The sequence below is a fragment of the Chiloscyllium punctatum genome, chromosome 33 (assembly GCF_047496795.1).
Source record: "Chiloscyllium punctatum isolate Juve2018m chromosome 33, sChiPun1.3, whole genome shotgun sequence".
Taxonomy (NCBI): Eukaryota; Metazoa; Chordata; class Chondrichthyes; order Orectolobiformes; family Hemiscylliidae; genus Chiloscyllium; species Chiloscyllium punctatum.
Window position 1 is genome coordinate 39,959,725 of NC_092771.1, and position 23,774 is coordinate 39,983,498.

Consider the following 23,774-nt stretch of genomic DNA (forward strand, 5'->3'; position numbering starts at 1 on the left):
TCACCCTCGCCATGCTGCCCGCAGAATCACAGATGCCAGTCTTTAATCGATCTGATTCACAGTATGTGACACGAAGAAACACCTGAACACAGTAAATACGACAAAGGGCCCTGATCCCATTCCTGCAATGGGACGGAATACTTGTGCTGCACAACAAGCTGTCTCCCTGGGGAAGCTGTTTCATTCCAGCTCCAACTCTGACATCACCCTGGCAATGTGGAAATTTACTCAGCTCTGTCCAATCCCATAACAAGGGAATAACGACAGTCTAACTATTTACGACGCCCTGAGTCCCGTCGCGATAGTCACATTGGTGGGAGTTCTTTATGACAGAGCTGTCAAGCAGCACAGAAATAACCAGCTCAGTGTGGTTTCAGATAGGTCCCCATGTGGAGATGGTGCAGTTGTGGAAAAGTCACTGGATTACTAATCCAGACCAGGCTAATGCTGTGGCAGCTGGTGGACGTTATAATTAATAAAATATAGAGATGTAAAACCTGGAGTCATTAACAGCCAATGTCGATTGGAAACACCAATTTCCTTCCTCAATGTACTTTCAGGAAGTGAATCTCCCGTGCTTTCCTGGTCTGGCCTAAACGTGACTCCAGATACACAGACATGTGATACACTCTTCAATTGTCTCGGAAACGGACAAGCAAGACACTCTATTGTATCAAACTGTTCCGGGATCTTAAAGGATAAAACCGTATAGATCACCCGGCACCAGCCTCAGAATTGGAACGGGAAATAATACCGTGTTGACTCTGCAGAGATTTCCTTCCTAACATCTGAGAGTTGGTGGCAGGATTTACAGAGCTTTCCCACAGACTGCACAGAAACATCGGGAAAGGAGTAGGTCATTCAACACACTGAGCATCCTCCATTCTCGTTCATGGTGAAAATCTCCTCAATTCAGTTTTCCCCAGTGTTCATATCCTTGTAAAATAGGAACTATTGTATTCGCGTTGGTCCATCAATTTTGATCCTCCATTCAAAATACAGGCAGTTGTCCAATAAAGGTTTGTTTATTAAATGCAATTTCGCTGCAACACAATTAGTGAATTGTGCCCCTTTCTTTATAAAGCGAGCTCCCGTTCACTGTTATGCGAGACCGTCTCTGGCACCAGCTGAACAGCAAATCCCAGCCTTCGGATCCCTCTGTGTGCCAAATGCACCCTCAGTGTATTCAGCTAAAGCAGGAATGTAATCCGCTCTGCAAGCCTTGAAACTGCGCCTGAATGTGGGATTTGTAGTCTACATTTAGAAGGAAATTAATTTCAAACCGGGAGGGGAATATCTTGGAGAGAACTGGAATTCCGCATCGGCATCACTTGGTCGGTCAGCCCGTGCACTTTCTGAAGAAGATCTTGGTGAAAGGTGCAGGGCTGTAATCAGTGACTGTAGTGTTAAAGTGTGACATTTACTCTACTAATTCATTCCAAAATACAGTTTAAAGATTTATGCAGCCTCAGTTTGGATGGAATGGATGAGGGTTGCTGAGGGATAGACTATAAATCTTTTAATCTTTTTAATCTGTCTTCCCCTATGTGGGAGTATTATCGGTACACGACACTGTTGTATATGTTTCACCCTGTTTATAAAAGGAGGCAGGAATAAAATAACAGACGGGCTGCTTTAAATCACTCTAACCAGGGAAGTTTACAACTCATTCCCATTCAGTGCAATCCAGCTCAGGCTCCTTGAGACCGTCCTTAGTTAAATGATGCCTTGATGTCAGGGCCGGTCACTCTTCCCTGAGCCTTTGTGTTCACGTCTTTTGCACATATCATTAGGCCACAGTGTGGGGCAGGGAGTGCTTTTTGACCAGTCAGAATTGAGTGCTCTGACACGAATTGGACACGAAAGTGGATATTAGACCTTATGATCTTATTGTGGGACAAGACCTGCTTGTGGGTGGGGAGGGGGGGGAGGTGGGTGGCGTGTGGATGAATGACATATCCCTGTTTGTGGCCTTCTCATGTTCTATTATTGGAAAGTAGAGGCTGATATTTTCCTGGAAGCTCTGTTATTGAATATTACCAGATTGTCTGGGCCATCTCTGGGTGAGGAATGGGGGCTGTATTCACAGTGAAACTGAGACTACAACTTGACCAACAAACGAAGCACACGTAGCAGAAAAGGGAAGCTCAGTTATGAGTGATGAGGACCCTCTTTCATACCACTGCCTGGGATTTCCAATTACACCTTCCAAACCATCCCAAACTGGGTTTGACAGTTTTGAGGGGCTGAATCATTTCCTCTGTTTCTGTGAAATGAATAAGTAGCCTCTAATTGCTCCTGTACAGCAGGTTTGATGGGCTGAATGGAACAGCGAAACATGGGACTGAGGAGCAGGAGTGGGTCATTGGACACTTTGAGCCTTCTCTACCAGGGACTAAGATTGTGGCTGATCAGGTTGTGGTCTCAGCTCCACTTTCCTGTCTGTGTGCTATTATTGAAGAATCACTTCTCTGTCCAATATTTAACTAACTCAGTGTTGAATAAATATAAACAAAGAGACATCTCAATCTTGTGGGGATGAGAATTCCTACTTGAAATGCCTGTTTAGAATTTCTGCTCATCCCTCTTATAGAGTCATAAAGCCTGCAAATGTGTAACTGCTGACCACATATCCCATTATGATCGAGTCTGATTTGAGAGCATTTGTGTCATATTCCTCTAAACCTCCTTATTCAAATACCCATCAAGATGGCAGAGTCTACACTTCCTTTGGGAGATAATTCCATATGGATACCTCCCTCTGTATGAAAACATTGCGTCGAAGTTCCCTCTAAAATATTTCCCCTTGTACCTTAAAACGGGACTCCAGTCTGAAAAGCAATCCTCTACCAACCTCTGTCTCCTCCCTTCAATTTAATTTTGTATTTAATTGGCTTGAGTGCACTGGTTCCCATATAACCTAGCCTTACTAACTTACCTAATATGCAGAATCTTGTCGAACAACTTGTTCCAGTCTGTATGGAAAACATCTACAACAATGCCTTCATCAATCTGCTTTGTCATCTCTTCAACAAACTCAGTCAAATTCGTACAACACGATTTCTCATGCAAAAAGCCATGGGGACTATCACCAATCAATTCTTGCCTTTGAAAATGCATGCAATTGGCTCTCCCTCAGAATCCCCTCCAACAACTCACCCACCACTGATGTCAGGCTCACTGTTCCAGAGTTCCTTGGGTTGTTGGGTAACTGTTTTATTTTCTACTGCCACTCTTCCATTGGTAACAGCAAATTGTCGGTGAACCAGGTTGATGATATGGCCAATGTTATAGGTCTCACATTGGGTCAGGGTCATCCTCGGAAGAGGTCAGGTTGATTTCCTTCATTTGTTAAAATAGCAAATTCATGACGAAAACAAAGTTCCTCAAATTATGATGGAAAGATGAATATCAAACTGAATAGAAATTTTAAAATATGTACATTAAAAGTTCCGTTTCTGAAAATACTGAGGAGCACAAACATACACAGACACACAAACACACAGATACATACACAGACAAGCACACTCAAACACACACACACAGACATGTACACACAGACACACTCAAACACACAAAAACACAGACACAAAAACATGGACACACACACAAGTATGCGCACAAGCACAGACAAATGCATGTACCATAGACCGTAAATAATTATGATGGACAGTAATTATTTATGACCGTAAATACTTAGAGCAGAATAAAATGCCATTTGGCCCATCCAGTCTACTGAGCTACTGATCATGGCTGACATGCTTTTCAAGCCAATTCTCCTGCCTTCTCACAACAAGCCTTGATCCCATAATTAAGCATAACTTATCTCGTTATATCCTAAAGATGCTAATGTGTCTGTGTGTCCGTGTGGGTCTGTGTGCATGTATTGTCTCTGTGTGTTACCCAGTGTCCTGCCCTGTGCTTCATGTTGGAGAGTGGGGTTTTAACAGTTTTGAGGCACATCTTTGTAACTAGGTCTGTGCCTATTCATTGAACGCCTGTGTTAATCACTCTCTGCTGCTCATGTGCTCAGTAACATGAGGAATCCCCACAACTGTTAGCGATTCAGACTAGGCTTCTCACTTGCATTTCACTGACATTTGACTTAACTCTAGTACATTCGTGTAAGTGCTGGGGATGGTTTCCTGTAGGCTATGTATTAAACTGCTGTGGAAATTCAGGAAGACCAGAGGCTTTGGTGACCCAACTCTGGATGAATCATGGTGACTGTAGTTACAGTATCTGGATCTGCAACATGACCAACAAATGGAGCAGACGCTGCAGAGAGGGGAATCTCTGTAAAATGGAATGAGAGAATCACAATCAGATCAGTCATGATTTTGAAGAATGTTGGAGCAGGACTCAATGGCTAGCTCATGCAACTTATTCTGATATTCTTTTAGTAACAAGCCGATTTCCCTTTTCTCCCAGTGCCACAGACGGGTGGGTAGTGAGTCACCTCCTCCTCTTCCTGGGAAACAGAAATCTGGGGCCTCACTAGTCTTCAGATTTCCCTGTATCCCAGACTCTAGCAGTTGAGTGACTACCTCCTGTTCCTATGTCCCAGTCTCGAGCAGTTGAGTGACTACCTCCTGTCCCTGTGTCCCAATCTCAAACAGTTGAAAGACTGCCTCCTGTCCCTGTGTCCCAGAATCGAGCAGTTGAGTGACTACCTCCTGTTTTTCCCTGTTCCTGAGCAGCAGTTTGAATGTTCTGAATGATGTCACAAGGTTAAGAAAGGACTTGATAACAGGGAATTTCAAACTTGGAGCAGCATTACACAAAGGTATCTAGAAACTTCTCCATCAAACGTTGGTTCAATTTTATTTACTATTCACTTTCTGAGCTCTTTAACATCCACTTGAATATCTAACTATATAAAATCCAGTAGTTCTCCATTGCCTCCCCCTACAAAAAAACATCTTCAAACCATTTCAAAAAACTGCACCTGAAGCCAGACAAAGTGATGCATTCACCCTCTCTTTCTTCCCTATTGTGATAAAACTGTTTGTTTTTGATTCCCAGTATTGCTCTCTGCCATTTTAAGTGAGTAAGGAAAATGACTAAGGGAAATGGACCACGAGAATCACAACCAGCATGGCACAGCAGCAATGGATACATCCGCGGCTGTGACGTCAGCCTCTGCAAACGCTCCAGGAGACTTATCTGTGGAGGAGAGCCTGGTCTCGGAGTTCAGAGCCTGCGAGAGAAGATTGATTCAGCGATGAAGGAGACCCAAACCAGGCTGGAAACTGCAGAAGCAGGACCAGGAGACGAAGAGTCTCGGGCCATGCAGTGTTGAGGTGGAACAGCGGACCACGGCTTCGGAAACCTTGTCAGAATCCTCGGCGGGTCGGGTCCATGCCCTGGAGTGATAGGTTACGGCCTTAATAGAGTAGCTCGACGTCTTCGAAAATTGGGACGGTCAGAAGAACATCAGCCTGGTCGGGCTGCAGGAACGAGAAGAAGAAGGCTAGCTCGTCAGCTTCTTGGAGCAATGGCTCATACAATATCTGAAGCTGGAAGTAAGGGCAGACTGGGTGCGCGTCGTGTGGGCCCAGTGGGTCGCAGTGTTCAAGCCTGGATCAGACCAGCGCCCCCACCCGGTCCAAGTGCAATTCCAGCACAGAGAGAAAAAAAAAGTGCTGTCAGCTTCTCGAGCTCTGGGGAAGGATCCATAGGCTATGATGTACAAAGGATCACGAATAATGCTTTTTGAAGACCTTTCTACGGCTGTGATCCGCAAGAAGCAGGCCTTTGATAAGGTAAAAAAGGAGGCTGAGGGATGCGAATAATCTAGTCGGATACCCGGCAATCTTATGTTTCAACCCTGGAGGGTCTGTGTTTAATTTGACTCACTGGAAAACGCAAAGGACTTCCTGTACACCTTAAAATAGACTGGCTGGTTCAAATAATATGGACAATTATACTCTCTTTGATTTCTCTGGGGTTTGCCTGTATTACCTCGCTTTTTTTTTAGGATGTGGATTTCCCATTTTTTCCCTTTTCTCTCTTCTCCGTTCTTCCTCCATTCCCATTATCCTTTGTTTTTCTATCATTTGTTTCTCGCTTCTCTCGCTTAGCTCGGAATGGGAAAGGGGGTTTGGGGATGGTGGGGTTGGTTACATTTTATTTCAGCAGGACTGCCTCAGATCAAAGTATGGATGGGACGGATTGAATTCCCACTTTTAATTTTCTTGTTGAAGGTGCGTGCAACTTTTTTAAACTTTGTTTTGTCTGGATTTGGGGAGCAACTTCAGCTAGGAGGAGCCATGGGGGATTAGTGGATAATAGGAACACCGTTAGCACTTTTCGCGTGAATTGAAGTTTTTATTGGGACTTTAGCTTGGGTACAGCCAGTAATCTGTCGGTGTTCTGGAATACTGCCAAGGCCTATGCAAGGGGTTTGATTATTTCTTTCTTGGTGACTCAGAAGCGGCAGAAGGGAAAGCAGTAGCGTATGCTTAAGGCTTAGCTAAAGGCAGCTGAGACAGCGTACCTTGACAGACTGTCTGGAACTAAGTTGCAGGAGATTACAGCCCTCCGGGTTGCTCTGAACACTGCGCTCACCCAGAATGCAAAGAGAGAGATTTCCTTTGCGAAACAGAGGTTATTCGAATCTGGTGCTAAACTGAGAAGGCGCACTTGGTCAGAAAGAAGAGTGCCCCAAATCTACTACATCCATTAGAGAGGGTGCTGGTACTATCACCTGCGATCCCAAAATGGTTAGAACATAGAACATAGAACATATAACAATACAGCACAGAACAGGCCCTTCGGCCCACGATGTTGTGCCGAACTTCTAACCTAGATTAAGCATACATCCATGTACCTATCCAAATGCCGCTTAAAGGTCGCCAATGATTCTGACTCTACCACTCCCACGGGCAGCGCATTCCATGCCCCCACCACTCTCTGGGTAAAGAACCCACCCCTGACATCTCCCCTGTACCTTCCACCCTTCACCTTAAATTTATGTCCCCTTGTAACACTCTGATGTACCCGGGGAAAAAGTTTCTGACTGTCGACTCTATCTATTCCTCTGATCATCTTATAAACCTCTATCAAGTCACCCCTCATCCTTCGCCGTTCCAACGAGAAAAGGCCGAGAACTCTCAACCTATCCTCGTACGACCTACTCTCCATTCCAGGCAACATCCTGGTAAATCTTCTCTGCACCCTCTCCAAAGCTTCCACATCTTTCCTAAAGTGAGGCGACCAGAACTGCACACAGTACTCCAACTGTGGCCTAACCAAAGTCCTGTACAGCTGCAACATCACTTCACGACTCTTGAATTCAATCCCTCTGCTAATGAACGATAATACTCCATAGGCCTTCTTACAAACTCTATCCACCTGAGTGGCAACCTTCAAAGATCTATGTACATAGACCCCAAGATCCCTCTGTTCCTCCACCTGACTAAGAACCCTACCATTAACCCTGTATTCCGCATTCTTATTTGATCTTCCAAAATGGACAACCTCACACTTGACAGGGTTGAACTCCATCTGCCACTCCTCAGCCCAGCTCTGCATCACATCTAAGTCCCTCTGCAGCCGACAACAGCCCTCCTCACTGTCCACAACTCCACCTACCTTCGTATCATCTGCAAATTTACTGACCCACCCTTCGACTCCCTCATCTAAGTCATTAATAAAAATTACAAACAGCAGAGGACCCAGAACTGATCCCTGCGGAACTCCACTTGTAACTGGGCTCCAGGCTGAATATTTACCATCTACCACCACTCTCTGCCTTCGACCGGTTAGCCAGTTTTCTATCCAATTGGCCAAATTTCCCTCTATCCCATGTTTCCTGACTTTCCGCATAAGCCTACCATGGGGAACCTTATCAAATGCCTTACTAAAATCCATGTACACTACATCCACTGCTCTACCCTCATCCACATGCTTGGTAACCTCCTCGAAGAATTCAATAAGACTTGTAAGGCAAGACCTACCCTTCACAAATCCGTGCTGGCTGTCCCTAATCAAGCAGTGTCTTTCCAGATACTCGTAAATCCTATCCCTCAGTACCCTTTCCATTACTTTGCCTACCACAGAAGTAAGACTAACTGGCCTGTAATTCCCGGGGTTATCCCTATTTCCTTTTTTTAACAGGGGCACAACATTCGCTACTCTCCAGTCCCCTGGTACCACCCCCGTTGCCAGTGAAGACGAGAAGATCATTGCCAACGGTACTGCAATTTCCTCTCTTGCTTCCCACATAATCCAAGGATATATCCCGTCAGGCCCGGTGGACTTGTCTATCCTCAAGTTGTTCAAAATGTCCAACACATCTTCCTTCCTAACAGGTATCTCTTCTAGCTTATCAGTCCGTTTCACAGTCTCCTCTTCAACAATACGGTCCCTCTCGTTCGTAAATACTGAAGAGAAGTACTTGTTCAAGACCTCTCCTATCTCTTCCGACTCAATACACAGTCTCCCACTACTGTCCTTGATCGGAACTACCCTCGTTCTTGTCATTCTCAGGTTACTCACATACGCATAGAATGCCTTGGGGTTATCCTTGATCCTCTCCGCCAAGGATTTTTCATGCCCTCTCTTAGCTCGCCTAATCCCTTTCTTCAGGTCCCTTCTGGCTATCCTGTGTCCCTCCAATGCTCTGTCTGAACCTTGTTTCCTCAACCTTATGTAAGCCTCCTTCTTGCTTTTTACTAGACATTCAACCTCCATCGTCAACCAAGGCTCCCTCACACGACCATTTCTTTCCTGCCTGATCGGTACATACATATCAAGGACACGTCGTATCTGCTCCTTGAAAAAGTTCCACATTTCCACCACATCCTTCCCTGACAGCCTATGATCCCAACGTATGCTCCTCAAATCCTGTCTTACAGCATCGTAATTTCCCTTCCCCCAATTGTAAAATCTTCCTTGTTGTGCGCACCTATCTCTCTCCATAACTAAGGTGAAAGTCACAGAATTGTGGTCACCATCACCAAAATGTTCACCCACTAACAAGCCCACCACTTGTCCCGGTTCATTACCGAGTACCAAATCCAATATGGCCTCCTCTCTGGTTGGACAATCTACATACTGCGTTAGAAAAGCTTCCTGGACACACTGCACAAACACCGCCCCATCCAATCTACTTGATCTAAAGAGCTTCCAATCAATATTTGGGAAGTTGAAGTCGCCCATGACTACGACCCTGTGGCTTCTGCACCTTTCCAAAATCTGTTTCCCAATCTGTTTCTCCACATCTCTGCTGCTATTGGGGAGCCTATAATAAACACTCAACAAGGTGACTGCACCTTTCCTATTCTGACTTCAGCCCATACTACCTCCAGAGGCAGATCCCCCTCAAACTTCCTTTCTGCAGCCGTTATACCATTTCTAATTAGCAATGCCACCCCCCTTCCTTTTTTACCACCCTCCCTAATCTTACTGAAACATCTGTAACCAGGAACCTCCAACAGCCATTCCTGTCCCTCATCTATCCATGTTTCCGTGATGGCCACAACATCGTAGTCCCAGGTACCGATCCACGCCTTAAGTTCACCCACATTATTTCTGATACTCCTTGCGTTGAAGTATACGCACTTGAGCCCATCTCTGTGTCCGCAAGTAGTCCCTGTCAGTGCTACCTTCTCCACAGCCTCCCTACAGTCTTGGGCATCCTGACACACAGCTAGCTTACTTGCTGGACTACAAGTCCAGGTCCCATCCCCCTGCCAAATTAGTTTAAACCCCCCGAAGAGTGCTAGCAAACCTAACCCCCAGGATATTGGTGCCCTTCTGATTCAGGTTAATGCAGCATTCAGTAAGTTCTACTCTGGGTTGCTCCAGTCAGCGGATTGTGTGGATAGATTGGTGAAGACGGAGTCCTTTTTAAGACCCTGGACCTCCCAAGTGTAACTTTAAGCAGGAGTCTCTTTTGAATGCCCCTCTGATAATCCAACAGGATGCGGTAAGGCAGCACCAGAGTGGAAAACCGACCAGCACAGATTGCTCACGGAGTGAGATTTATAAGGAGTTCATAAACTTGATGGCTGGGCCAATGTTGGATATATCCTATTATTTTTGTAGACAAGAAGTTTGCTTTATATAATTGACAGAGGCCGGGTGTGATAAAAATGCCTAAATAGAGGAAACCTCCTTGTGACCATCTGAAAGGGAATCGGATTGCACCCTCATGACCAGGTACTCGAATAACACCCCAACAGGCATGGCCTCCGATTTCATAAAATTGATGTTATACCCCGAGAACTCAGAGAGAAGCAAATATTTCTCTTATTTTAAAGAGAGGGAAAGCACTAGAGGATTGCCTATTCGTATAGACCTATACTGTTATTAAAAATGTGGACTTTAAAATTTTGTCCAAAATTCTAGCGTTGAGGCTGGAGAAGATCTTGTCCTTCATTGTGAAAGAGGACCAGACAGGTTTTATTAGGAGTCACAGGTCCCCTGTTAATATTAGGAGAGTGCAAAATATGGTTCAGGTGTGGCAGCAAGCTCGATTCCAGGCTTGGTCGTCTCACTGGATGCAGAGAAAGCATTTGATTGGGTGTAGTGGCCATACCTCTTTTATGTCTTGGAAGTGTTTGGCCTTGGAGGTGTCTTTGACTGTTGGATGGCAGAATTATATAGTGACGTTAAAGCAGCAGCAGTTCTCACTAATGGTGTAAGGTCTAATGGCAAAATTTTAGCATCAGCAGAGGTGTCCCTTTCGCCGTTATTATTTGTATTGGTGATTGAGCCGTTGGCAGAGGCCACCCAGAGGGGTCCCAATATAACTGAATGGGTGGTAGGGTCAGGAAGGCAGAACATCATCCTTTACACAGATGACGTTCTTCACTCACAAACGAACCCGATGATATCTTTGCCCCGTTTAATAGAAGTGATTGATATCTTTGGATCTTTCTCGGGGTATAACATCAATTTTATGAAAACGGAGGCCATGCCTGTTGGGTGTTATTCGAGTACTTGATCATGGGGGGGGGGTGCAATCCGATTCCCTTTCAGATGGTCACAAGGAGGTTTCCTCTATTTAGTCATTTTTGTCACACCAGCCTTCAGTCAATTATATAAAGCAAACTTCGTGCAGGTGCTCGAGAAGGTAAGACAGGACCTTCGGCTCTGGGAAGATATTCAAATATCCTGGTTGGGTAGAATACATCCAGTTAAAATGAATGTACTTCCTCGTTTCTTCTATCCCATGCAAATGGTCCTTTTGACGCTCTCCAGGTCGGTTCTATGGAGGTTTTAAAGTTGGTTAAGATTGTTTATCTGACACTACAGGTGGCCTCTTATGAAGTTCACCAAATTGCAGCTTCTGCAGGAGATGAAGGGTGTGAATTTTCTGGACACCAACTCGGTTCCCTGCAATCGTATGTGGCTGATTGAGCTTGCAAAGACCTGCTGTTAGTTTGGCTGGACATTGAAGCATCCCAAGCAAAATGCCCCCTCATTAATCTGCTGTTCATGGACAAGATGAGGACTGTTATGGACCATCGCAGAAATCCAATTGCCCTTAACATCGTTAAAGCCTGTAAAATGATGCGGCAAACTGAGGGCAATTTACAAAAATAGACTTCCCCTTTTACTCCCATTGTAGGATTGGTAGGATCCCAGCTAGCGCTGATGGATTATGGCTTTCGGCTTTGGGAGACCAGAGGAGTTTCCTGTTTGGGAGAATTATTTGACGTGGTGGTCAGGATGGCTTTCAAGTAGCTGAGCCAGAAATAGGAGTTATTTTGGAGGGACCTGTTTCATTACTTTCAGATGAGGAATTTTATACAGGAAAAAAAGACTACATTAATGGTCAGTCCCCATAGGTCGGAAATGGAGAGAAGAGTGCTCTGGTCCACAGGTGCTCTCTCGGACAGCACCCTCTATAATTTATTATGAGATAGTATCTCAAAGGATATAGAGCGGCTCTATGGAATCTGGGCTCAGGCAGTGTGGGTGGAGATCTCACCAGAGGAGTGGGAAGATGTTTGGGAGACCGTAAGGAAGATTTTAATTTGCAATGGACGTAGGCTATGCAGTTTAAGGTACTCCACAGGGTTTAATTGACACCAGAGCAGCTTGTCACATTTAAGACAGGAGTTTCAAAAATGTGCCCAAATGTACAATAGACGTTAGTGCTCTTACTTATTACCTGTGATCATGCCACAAGTTTCGTAGATATTGGTACACTATAGCAAGAGTTTGGAAGGGGTTTTGGGAACCGAGGTCTAGGCAACTCTGGTGCCCCTCCTCTTGGGTTCGCTGAACCTTCCCTCTTTGGAATTGCATTGGAAGAAATTGTTTTGTATTCTTTCATTTTGTGCGAGAAAGAACATTCTGATGAACTGGGTTCCAGGAAATCTCCCAGGACTCTGATCATAGTGTTATGGAGCCCATGTCCTGGACTTCCTTACGAGTATGGGCACCAGAAAAAGCAACATTGTTATAGGATGTGGCGGCCCTATTTCAACCATATAGACATGGTTTTATTGGCTATATTGGTCAGTGCATTTGTGTAACAGTGAGGGCTGAGTCTGGGGGCCCAGGTGCCTCTGAGAGGAAGAATTCTGAACAAATACGGGTATGGCAACTCATGCTACCAGTGTTTGGGAGATTTGGAAAGATTATGCTGGGTGTTGTAACATCATGTAATTTAATTTAATTTGCCTTGGTTCAGCTCGGTTTAATCTATGTTTTGTTTTGATTTTGTTTTTACATCAGCCCATTGATTTTGTGCACAGGGAAGAGAATGAGTCCATTCAGCCACTCATGCCTCTTACACAGCAACCAGAATAGGTCATTTCACACCATGTGACAATTATACAGGATTAGAGGGAACGAAGCGAATATAGAGAGGTGAGAATGCAAGCTTATCACCTTCACGATGGTATATAAAGTAGTGAGAAAACTGCTGGAATTTAACAAAATTGTTAAAATCGATTATTCAGGAATTAATGAAAGGACGTTTGCAGATTCAAGCCACAATCCATCAGAATCAACATAATTTTACAAAGGATGAATCGTATTTTCATTACTTATTTGAGTCTTTAAGAATGTGACAAGCAAGCTGCATCATGAGGATCCTGGAGATGTAAAATCAGGACTTGCAGAAGACATTGAAGAAGGTGTGCACAAAAGATTAATCTGCAGAATAAGATCACATATGGTTAGAAGTAATTTATTCGCTTGGATATAGGATTGGTGAAGCAAAGAATTGCAGTGAGATGGGATAACTGGTTCATTTTCTGTTTCCAAAAAATACCATACTGCTCAGTCCCCAGACCCCAACTAATAGCAATCAATACTATCACTTATTTGAGGGAATGGACATACTATAATCAGTTTTTCAGAATACACTGACTCAAGTGAGAAAGTGTAATGAATGGTTACGGATAGGTTGGGCCATTATTTATCAGATGAAATGAAACAATGAAAAGTATACGGCCGTTTTGGTCGGTGTAACAGAAGAGCAACTTACTATTCAAACAGAGGGAAACTACGAAGTGTTAAGGTACAGAGGGATCTGGTATCCTCATCCATATCGCAAAAGATACATATGCAGGTATAGCAGAGAAAGGCAACTGCAAATTTGGCATTTATTTCTGAAAGAATAGATTATAAAGCGAAGGACATGTTGCTGCAATAATGCCAAGCATTTGTGAGATCGCAATTGAGTACTGTTTACAGTTTTGGTATCCTGACTGCAGGAAGGATGTAATTACCATGGAGGCAGATCAGAAGAGGTTTACTAGACTGATTCCAGAGATAAGGAGTTTGTCCTCTGAAGAGACATTGAACGTTCAGGTCTATACTCTCTGGAGTTTAGAAAAATGGGAGGAGATGTCACTGAGGTCTGGACAATGCCAAAGGTGATTGATAATGTTGATACACATTGGGTATTTCTTCATGTGGGGCAATCTAAACAAGAGATCATAGTTTTAGGATAAGAGCAGTGGAATTAAAACAGTGATGAGAGAACTTCTCTCAGAGGATTGTAAATCTGTGTAATTCAATGTTCCAGAGTGCAGTGGATGCTGGGATATTGAGTAACTGAAAGGATATGGAGAGTGGGCCGGAAAGTGGGACTGAGACTGAGATGACATCAACCATAATTGTATTCAATGTTGGAGCAGGCTGACATCAGCCGTGATTGTATTCAGTGGTGGAGCAGACTGGAGGGGCTGGATTGCTGACTGATGTTCCTCGTCCTTATTCAGCCCTTCGAATGGAGGAACACAGGAATGGGTAAGGGCTGGTTATTAAACAGAAAGCAGGCACTCCGGATAACTCAGTTATAATAATTTTTAAAGAATGTAACCAGTAGGATCACACAGTGACCAGTGCAGGGTATTCAACTATTTACCATCTATATCAATGATCTAGAGAAGTGGAACAAATGTACTGTAACTAAGTTTGCTAATGGAAATAAAATAAGCAGGACATTAAATTATCAATGGAAGTTATAGAGTTTGTAAATGGTTAATCAATGGATAAAAATTCGGCAGGTGGGATTTAACGTCATATATAACCTGTCATTTTCTTCCAGGAAGAACGGCAGGTAGTATGTTAGTGAAATACATGGGATTACAGGACTTCGTGATACCGTGTGTTCTAAAGGGTTCACTCTGAGCCATTGAGACATGACAAGTTTTGCTCCATCACCCTGCTCGCCTGCTGCCTGATGTTACCACATGCCTATTGCTCTCATCCACCAAATATATCCTCTGTCACTGAATGATGACACTGATGTTGAGACCGGAGGGATGATCGAGCCGTCACCGACTCCTGCCTGGAAAGTTCAGGAAAAAAGAAGCTGAATGAGACTGTGACCGTAAAAGACACTGATAGCACCGCCCTCCCCCTGGTGTGAAGCTGCAGGTCGTGTTGAAGGAGGTGACACGGCTCTGTGACCAACTGCTTGTTCAATCAGTGTCCCCTCAAACTCTGCTACTAGGTTAAGTGGAGCTTGGGAAGCTGTTCCTGGAAAACCCGAGGTGGATCCAGCAGATCCCTTTCTCCAGACACACGCATTGAGTGGTTTCAGAGCTTCCCCTCTCTGCAGCCCCTGCTCCATTTGTTATTCAGACCCAGATGCTGTTAGTTTCATCCCCATGCTCCATTCAGAGTTGGGTCACCAAATGCACAGGTCTCCCTGAATGTCTGAGGCAGCTCATAGCACAGCCTCCCGAAAACCATTCTCTGCTCTTCCACTCACTTTCCAATAACAGGAGTCGGTCAGAAGCCCCTCAGTTACAAGTTTGATGCCTGGTACTTAACAATAATACGAGAGGGGCTTCCTCATGTAACTGACCGCATGATCAGCCGAGAAGGGCAAACCCAGATGTTCAGTGAAAAGGCACAAGACAAGGTTCAAAGACGTGTCGCAAAGCTGCTGGAACCCCCTGTCCACCATGGAGCACTACATGGGACACACCAGGAAGTGAACAGCCCGAGACACACCATTTCATTGTTTCTGAGCTTCACAGTGCCAGCTCTTGATACATTAAGGATCCAAATGGGACCCACAACCGTGATGTATAGAAGAGCATGGGCCGTGCACTTTGCGCATTGTTTTTGAAATTCATAATTACGTCCCTGGGCATTCAGGGATATGAGCACCAACGGCCAGGTTAAGGTATTGAAAGACGGATATTCGTGTTATATTTGGATAATTACTTGATCAACAAGTTGAATAAATATGGTTCTTCTCAGACAAATGGGATTAGCTGGAGGAGTCAGACACTGGCGGGTCCAATGACAAAAATAAAAAGAATAAAATACATATGCTGACAGATCAGCTCAAATGATCAGTTATGCCAGATACCAAATCGACCTCACAGAATCAGACATCATAATCCAGATGAGATATATATTCAACGTGAAGCACTGTGCAGACCAGGCTGGTGTACCACTCAATACAACCCAGCAATCTGTAGACTGTGCAGACCACATCAGCCCACGGGGAGCTGTGCAGTGAATAACTCTGTAAACCTGGAGCAGTTACTCTTCCAGCATGTAGAGCTGTGTCCATCATCCTAATGCATCGCTCAGTAACACTGTGTTTGATCACTGCTCATGTCGGGAAAATTGGAGTCCATGCTGGAAGTGACAAGATGTGCAACTCCCATCCATTTACAGCTCCATATCTTCATTGTGCCAGGCGCTTTAGAACATCTAATCAAGAGGAACGATGTTGCTTGCTTAAGGTTGAGGAGGCAAGGGTTAGACACGGTTAGAAGGTTGGAATGTAACCAGGAAGGAATTGAAGAATGAAATCAGGAGAGATAAAAAATGGGCATGAAAATGCCTTGGCGAGTAGGATTGAGATAAAGACGTTCTACACTTATGTGAGGAACAAGAGGATGGTCAGAGTGAGTGTAGGGCTGATCAGGGATAATAGAGGGAACTTGCGCCAGGAATCGGAGGAGATAGTGGAGATTCTTAATGAATGTTTTGCTTCAGTTTTCACTAACGAAAGGGGCATTGCCGTTTCTGGAGACAGCCTGAAACAGGCGGATATGCTCAAACAGGAGGATGTGCTGAAAGTTTTGAGAAACACACGGATAGATAGATTTCCTTGGCCAAAACAGGATATGCCCTAGGATACTATAGGAAGCGAGAGAAGCATTTTGCGATGTTCTTTGCATCTTTACAGTCCACTGGAGTCTTGCAAGATGACAGGAGGCTGGCAAAAGTTATTCCCTGGTTCAAGGAAGGGAATAGGCATAATCTTGGGAATAATTGGCCAATCAGTCTTACGCCAGTCACGGGCAAAGTATTGGAGGGGATTTGAGAGGCAGAATTTATGAATGCTTGGAAAATTATAAATGATTAGAGACAGTCAGCATGGCTTTGTGAGGAGCAGGTCATGCCTCATAGATCTTATTGAATTCCTTAAGGATGTGACAAAACACGTTGATGAATTAGAGCAGTGGACGTGGTATATATTGATTTTAACAAGGCGTTTGACAAAGTAACCCACGATAGGCTCATTCACAAAGTAAGGAGGCATGGCTTACAGGGAGATCTGGCTGTCTGGATGCAGAATTGTCTGGCCCACAGAAGACAGAAGGTGCTGGTAGATGGAACAGATGCAGCCAGGAGATTGGTGACCAGCTTGGTGATCTGTTCTGGGACCTCTGCTCTTTGTGATTTTTTAAAATAAGAGCTTGATGACGAAGGTGGATTCATAGGTTTGCCGATGGCATGAACTTTGGTGGAGTTGGTAGTTAGTATGGAGGGCTCTTGTAGGTTGCAACAGACATTGACAGAACTGAGCTGATGAGTGACAGATCGAGATAAAACGAACAGCGGGATCTTGGGGTCCATATCTATAGATCCTCAAAGTTGCTATCTAGTTGTTGCTGTTGTGTAGAAGACGTATGATGTGTAGGCTTTCACAGCTGGGGAGATCAGTTTCAGAGCTGTGAGGTTATGCTGCAGCTCTATAATCCCACTGTTTAACTCACTGTGATAAAGTTGAATGCTGTTCTGCATTGAGAGCTTGCAAGTACTTGTCATATGACTGGCTAATATTTTCAGAGTGTACTGGACAATTTAAACTAGAACATAGAACATTGAAAATTACAGCGCAGTACAGGCCCTTTGGCCCTCGATTTTGCACTGATCCAAGCCCACCTAACCTACACTAGCCCACTATCCTACATATGCCTATCCAATGCCTGTTTAAATGCCCATAAAGAGGGAGAGTCCACCACTGCTAGTGGCAGGGCATTTCAGGAACTCACGACTCGCTGAGTAAAGAAGCTACCCCTAACATCTGTCCTATACCTACCACCCCTTAATATACAGGTATGCCCCCTCGTAATAGCTGACTCCATATGTGGAAAAAGGTTCTCATGGTCAACCCTATCTAAACCCCTAATCATCTGTAACATTTGGCTGTGAAACAGATATGTTGAGCTTTGGTTGCTCTTTTGACAACTATTCGAATTTAAACAATCAAGTTGAAATTGTGACCCACTATACTAAACCCAATCAATTTTAACTTTATTGTTTTGCCAGCATCAAACCAAGGAGATGAGCTGATAGTGAGGGAATAAAGAGGCACGCATTTTGAAAGTTAGACAGAGAGTAAACTACCATTGTGCGAGTCTGCCATGAACAACATTCTCTGTGCAAGATACCTTTTTTTGACGAATGACCATTGCATTAAAAAACAGAACATGACCCAGGGAGATATTCAGTGGAAAGAAGGAGGGCATTGGAGACTACAACCACTGTCTGGTTTATGTAATTTTTATACAGCTTTTCTTTAATTGGAAGAGTATACTGTTAAAGGTGGAGGAAGATAACAAACAGTTCAAAGAAAGGGAAGATTAGAGTTGGGAAAACTGTTGTGGTCAATGTTCACTTTTAGAATTAAGGAATACATTGATATTATTTTCTATTAAGTTGTGGAATTTGCGAGCTCTCTATCACTCGACTTTAACAGATTCTGAGCGAGGTGAGCTTTTCTCAGTGTTTAGTTTAATTAGCAGAAGGGTTCATCACCGTATCATAACACACACTTGTAATACCGTGTTCTAGTCACCTCATTCAAGGAATGAGGTGGAAGCTATAGACATGGTGTGTACTACAGGGCAAGAGTTATAGCTGGGGGCAGGGAAATTATGATGCGTTGAGGCATGACTTAGGGTGTGTGGAATGGAAAAGTAGATTCCAAGGCAAGAGCGTAATTGATATGTGGAACTTGTTCAAGGAGCAACTATTGAGTGTCCTTGATAAGTACGTACCTATCAGGCAGGGAGGAAAGGGTCGTGTGAAGGAGCCGTGGTTTAATAAGGAGTTGGAATCCCTTGTTAAATGGAAGAGGGCGGCCTTTGTAAAGATGAGACGTGAAGGTTCAATAGGGGCGATTGAGAGTTATAAGGTAGCCCGGAAGGACCTGAAGAGAGAGCTAAGAGCAGCAAGGAGGGGACATGAAAGGTCCTTAGTTGGTAGGATTAGGGAAAACCCTAAGGCTTTCTATAGGTATGTTAGGAATAAAAGAATGACTAGGGAAGGAATAGGTCCAATCAAGGATAGTAATGGGAAGTTGCGTGTGGAGGCTGAAGAGATTGGGGAGGCGCTGAATGAATACTTTTCGTCAGTATTCACTCAGGAACAGGACATTGTTGTCGATATGAATACTGAGGCACGAATAAGTAGAATGGATGGCTTTGAGATATGTAGAGAAGAGGTGTTGGAAATTCTGGCAAGGGTGAAAATAGATAAGTCCCCTGGGCCTGATTGCATTTATCCTAGGATTCTCTGGGAAGCAAGGGAGGAGATTGCAGAGCCATTGGCCTTGATTTTTGTGTCCTCTTTGTCTACAGGAGTAGTGCCAGAGGACTGGAGGCTAGCAAACGTGGTTCCCTTGTTCAAGAAGGGGAGTAGGGATAATCCTAGTAACTATAGGCCAGTGAGTCTCACTTCTGTTGTGGGCAAAGTCTTAGAGAGAATTATAAGGGATAGGATTTATGCACATCTGGATAAGAATGATGTGATCAAGGATAGTCAGCATGGTTTTGTGAAGGGCAGGTCGTGCCTCACAAACCTTATTGAATTCTTTGAGAAGGTGACGAAGGAGGTAGATGAGGGGAAAGCGGTAGATGTAGTATATATGGATTTTAGTAAGGCGTTTGATAAGGTCCCCCATGGTAGGCTACTGCAGAAAATACAGAGATATGGCATTGAGGGTGAGTTGGAGGTTTGGATTAGGAATTGGCTCTCTGGAAGAAGACAGAGGGTAGTAGTTGATGGCAAAGATTCATCTTGGAGTGCCGTCACTAGTGGTGTTCCGCAAGGATCTGTTTTGGGACCATTGCTGTTTGTCATTTTTATAAATGACCTGGAGGAAGGGTTAGAAGGTTGGGTGAGCAAGTTTGCGGATGATACGAAAGTCGGAGGAGTTGTAGACAGTGAGGAAGGATATGGCAGGTTACAGCGGGATATAGAGAAGCTGCAGAGCTGGGCAGAAAGGTGGCAAATGGAGTTCAATGTAGCTAAGTGTGAAGTGATTCACTTTGGTAAGAGTAATAAAAAGATGGATTACTGGGCTAATGGTAGACTACTTGGTAGTGTGGAAGAGCAGAGGGATCTTGGTGTCCATGTACACAGATCTCTGAAAGTTGCCACCCAGGTAAATAGTGCAGTGAAGAAGGCATATGGCGTACTGGCTTTTATTGGTAGAGGAATTGAGTTCCGGAGTCCTGAGGTCATGCTGCAGTTGTATAAGACTCTGGTGCGGCCGCTTCTGGAATATTGTGTGCAGTTTTGGTCGCCATACTATAGGAAGGATGTGGAGGCACTGGAACGGGTGCAGAGGAGGTTTACCAGGATGTTGCCTGGTATGGTAGGAAGATCCTATGAGGAAAGGCTGAGGCACTTGGGGTTGTTTTCTTTGGAGAAAAGAAGGTTTAGGGGTGATTTGATAGAGGTGTACAAGATGATTAGGGGGTTAGATAGGGTTGACAGTGAGAACCTTTTTTCGCGTATGGAGTCAGCTATTACAAGGGGGCATAGCTTTAAATTAAGGGGGGGTAGATATAGGACTGATGTTAGGGGTAGGTTCTTCACTCAGCGAGTCGTAAGATCATGGAATGCCCTGCCAGTAGCAGTAGTGGACTCTCCCTCTATATGGGTATTCAAGCGGGCATTGGATAGGTATATGGAGGATAGTGGGTTAGTGTAGGTTAGGTGGGCTTTGATCGGCGCAACATCGAGGGCCGAAGGGCCTGTACTGCGCTGTATTGTTCTATGTTCTATGTTCTATGTTCTATGGTGCAGAGAATTACCTATGGAACAGCAGAAAGATTGACACAAGCCGCCTCAAAGTGAGTGAAATATTGAGAAAGTCACCACTTGACAAATAAATACTGGCAGATTCCAGTGTGCATAAGGCAGTGGATGTAGTGCGTCTGCATTAATGACTGGGTATCTGTGTTTATGTGTGTGTATGTGTGTGTGTGCGTGCCTGTGTGTGTGTGCATGTGTGTGTGTGCATGTGTGCATCTGTGTATCGATATTTATTTTTGTGTGCCTGTATTAGTATATGTGCGATTGCATCAGTCTCCGTGTGTGGCTATGCATCTATATTCATCTCTCTGTGTCTCTGCATGTCTGATTTTGTCTCTGTGTGTATCTGTGTTTCTGCATTTATCGCTGTGTTTATTTGCATGTCTGTATTTCTCTCTGTGCGTATCTGCGTGGCTGTATTTATGTCTGTGTGCATCTGCATGTCTGTATTCATCACTGTGTGTATCTGACTGTCTGGATTTACCTCTGTGTGTATCTGCGTGTCTGTATTCATCTCTGTGTATATCTGTGTGTCTCTATTCGTCTCTGCGTGTATCTGCGTATCTCTGTGTGTATCAGCGCTTTTTTTTGTCTGTGTGTGTGTCAGTTTATCTGTGTTCAACTTGGTGTGAATAAGTGTATCTGTATTCGTCACTGTTGGTATCTGCGTGACTTTATTCGTCTCTATATGTGTCTATATTTGTCGTTCTGTGTATCTTCGTGTCTATATTTGTCTTTCTGTGTACCTGTGTCTGTATTCGTCTCTGTGTGCATCTGCGTGTCTGCATTCATCTCTGAATATGCGTGTCTGTATTCATCTCTGTGTGTATCTGCGTTCCTGTATTTATCTGTGTGTGTCATTAAATTCGTCTCTGTGTGTAGCTGCGAGTCTGTATGAGTGTCTGCGCGTCTGTGTTTGTCTCTGTGTGTATCTACGTGTCTGTTTTCATCTCTGTGTGTATCCGTGTGTCTGTATTTGTCTCTGTGGGCATCTGTGTGACTCTATTCGTCTCTGTGTGTATCTGCGTGTCTCTGTGTTTATCTGCGTGTTTGTGTTTGTCTCTGTGTGTATCTGCGTGTCTGTATTCATCTTGCGTGTATCTGTGTGTCTCTATCCGTCTCTCTGTGTATCTGCATGTCTTTGTGTGTCTGTGCGAGTCTGCATCATTTTCTGTGCATCTGCGTGTCTCTCTGTATCTGCGTGTTTGTGTTTGTCTCTGTGTGTATCTGCGTGTCTGTATTAATCTTGCGTGCATCTGTGTGTCTCTATCCCTCTCTGTGTGTATCTGCGTGTCTCTGTGTCTGTGCGTGTCTGCATCTGTCTCTGTGTGCATCTGCGTGTCTGCATTCCTGTATGTATCTGCGTGTGTGTATTCGTCTTTATCTCTTTCTGCATGCCTGTATTCATATCTGTATCTTCATGTGTGTTCGTCTCTATGTCTATCTGCATGCCTGTATTCATTTGTGAGTGTCTGTGTGTCTGTATTCATCTCTGTGTATCTGCGCGCCTGTGTTTGTCTCTGTGTTTATCTGTGTGTCTGTGTTCATCTCTGTGTGCATCCTTGTGTCTGTATTCATCCTTGTGGGCATCTGTGTGAGTCTATTCGTCTTTGTGTGTATCTGCGTGTCTGTATTCATCTCTGTATCTGCGTGCCTGTATTCATCTCTGTTGTGTATCTGCATGTCTGTATTTGTCTCTGTGTGTATCTGTGTGCCTGTATTTGTTTCTGTGTGTCGCTGCACGTCTGTGTTTGTCTCTGTGTGCGCCTGTGCATCTGTATTCATCTTTGTGTGCCTGTATTTGTCTCTTTGTGTATTTGTGTGTCTGTTTTCATTTCTGTATTTTGTCTGCATGACTATATTCGTCTCTGTGTGTATCTGTGTGTCCTTGTGCACAGCGGATCTGTCACCCTCTCTGGTGTTTAAAGTGAAGCAATGTCTCCCTCTGCTGGCCTTCACACTCCTCTGCGTTGACAGCACCGCAGGGTGACAACCATCAGGGGATTCAGTCTGGGAGGGAGTGGGAGGGAGGCAGCTCATAAGGACCTTTCGAGTGGAGAATGTTCATGTGAAGTCATGCCTATGCTCGCTCTGCAATGTGGAAGTGATTTGTCTTTGAAGATTATTCATGACACAGAGTGCACAAATTTAAAAGTATTTCCACCGTACATGCTTCCAAGCAAGGTTGACGGAACCAGTTGTAAGTTGATGAAATGAATATATTGCACGTTCATTATCTTGAAATGATTTATGATGCACTCCTCCAAATGATAAATTAGAAAAGATTGAAATGTTCTGAAATTGACACAGTGTTGGTGGTAATATCTCAGTAACGATATCGCTAGGTATCAGACGAAACTGCTCTGTACTTCCAATGACGTTGTGCGAAAAACCAAACAGCCATGCAATGTGAGAGATTGACAGTATTTGATGTCCTCTGAAAGAAACAAAAAAACTGACACTAGTGCAAAGGCATGGGGAGGCGAACAGAGGGTGGCATTGTATAACTATGAACTTAACAGGGACAGACGTAGGGCTGTGGGGGTGGTGAGGAGTTGATCGCAATTTAAATGGATTTATCCCAAAAAACGGCAAGACCTCGTCTCACATAGATACACACAAACATACACAGACACGTTAAACACACAACACATATACATACAGATATGGACACACAAACAAACACATGCACACTCCTCCACATAGTTTCGTTAAGATAGAGATGATTAAACTTCTCATTAACTCGGGAACTAATGATCATTTGGCGAAGGCAGGAGAATGTCGGTGAGAAACATTTCAGCTGTGATCAAATGGCACAACAGATCCAATGGGCTCAGTGGCCTGATTCTGCTCCATGTTCCCATTTTCAGGAGAGATTCACTATCAAAGGTTGAATTTGAATGCAGACTACAGGGTTAAAGGTAGGATTCTTGGCAGTGTGGAGGAACAAAGGGATCTTGGGGTCCACGTCCATAGATCCCTCAAAGTTGCCAAAGCCC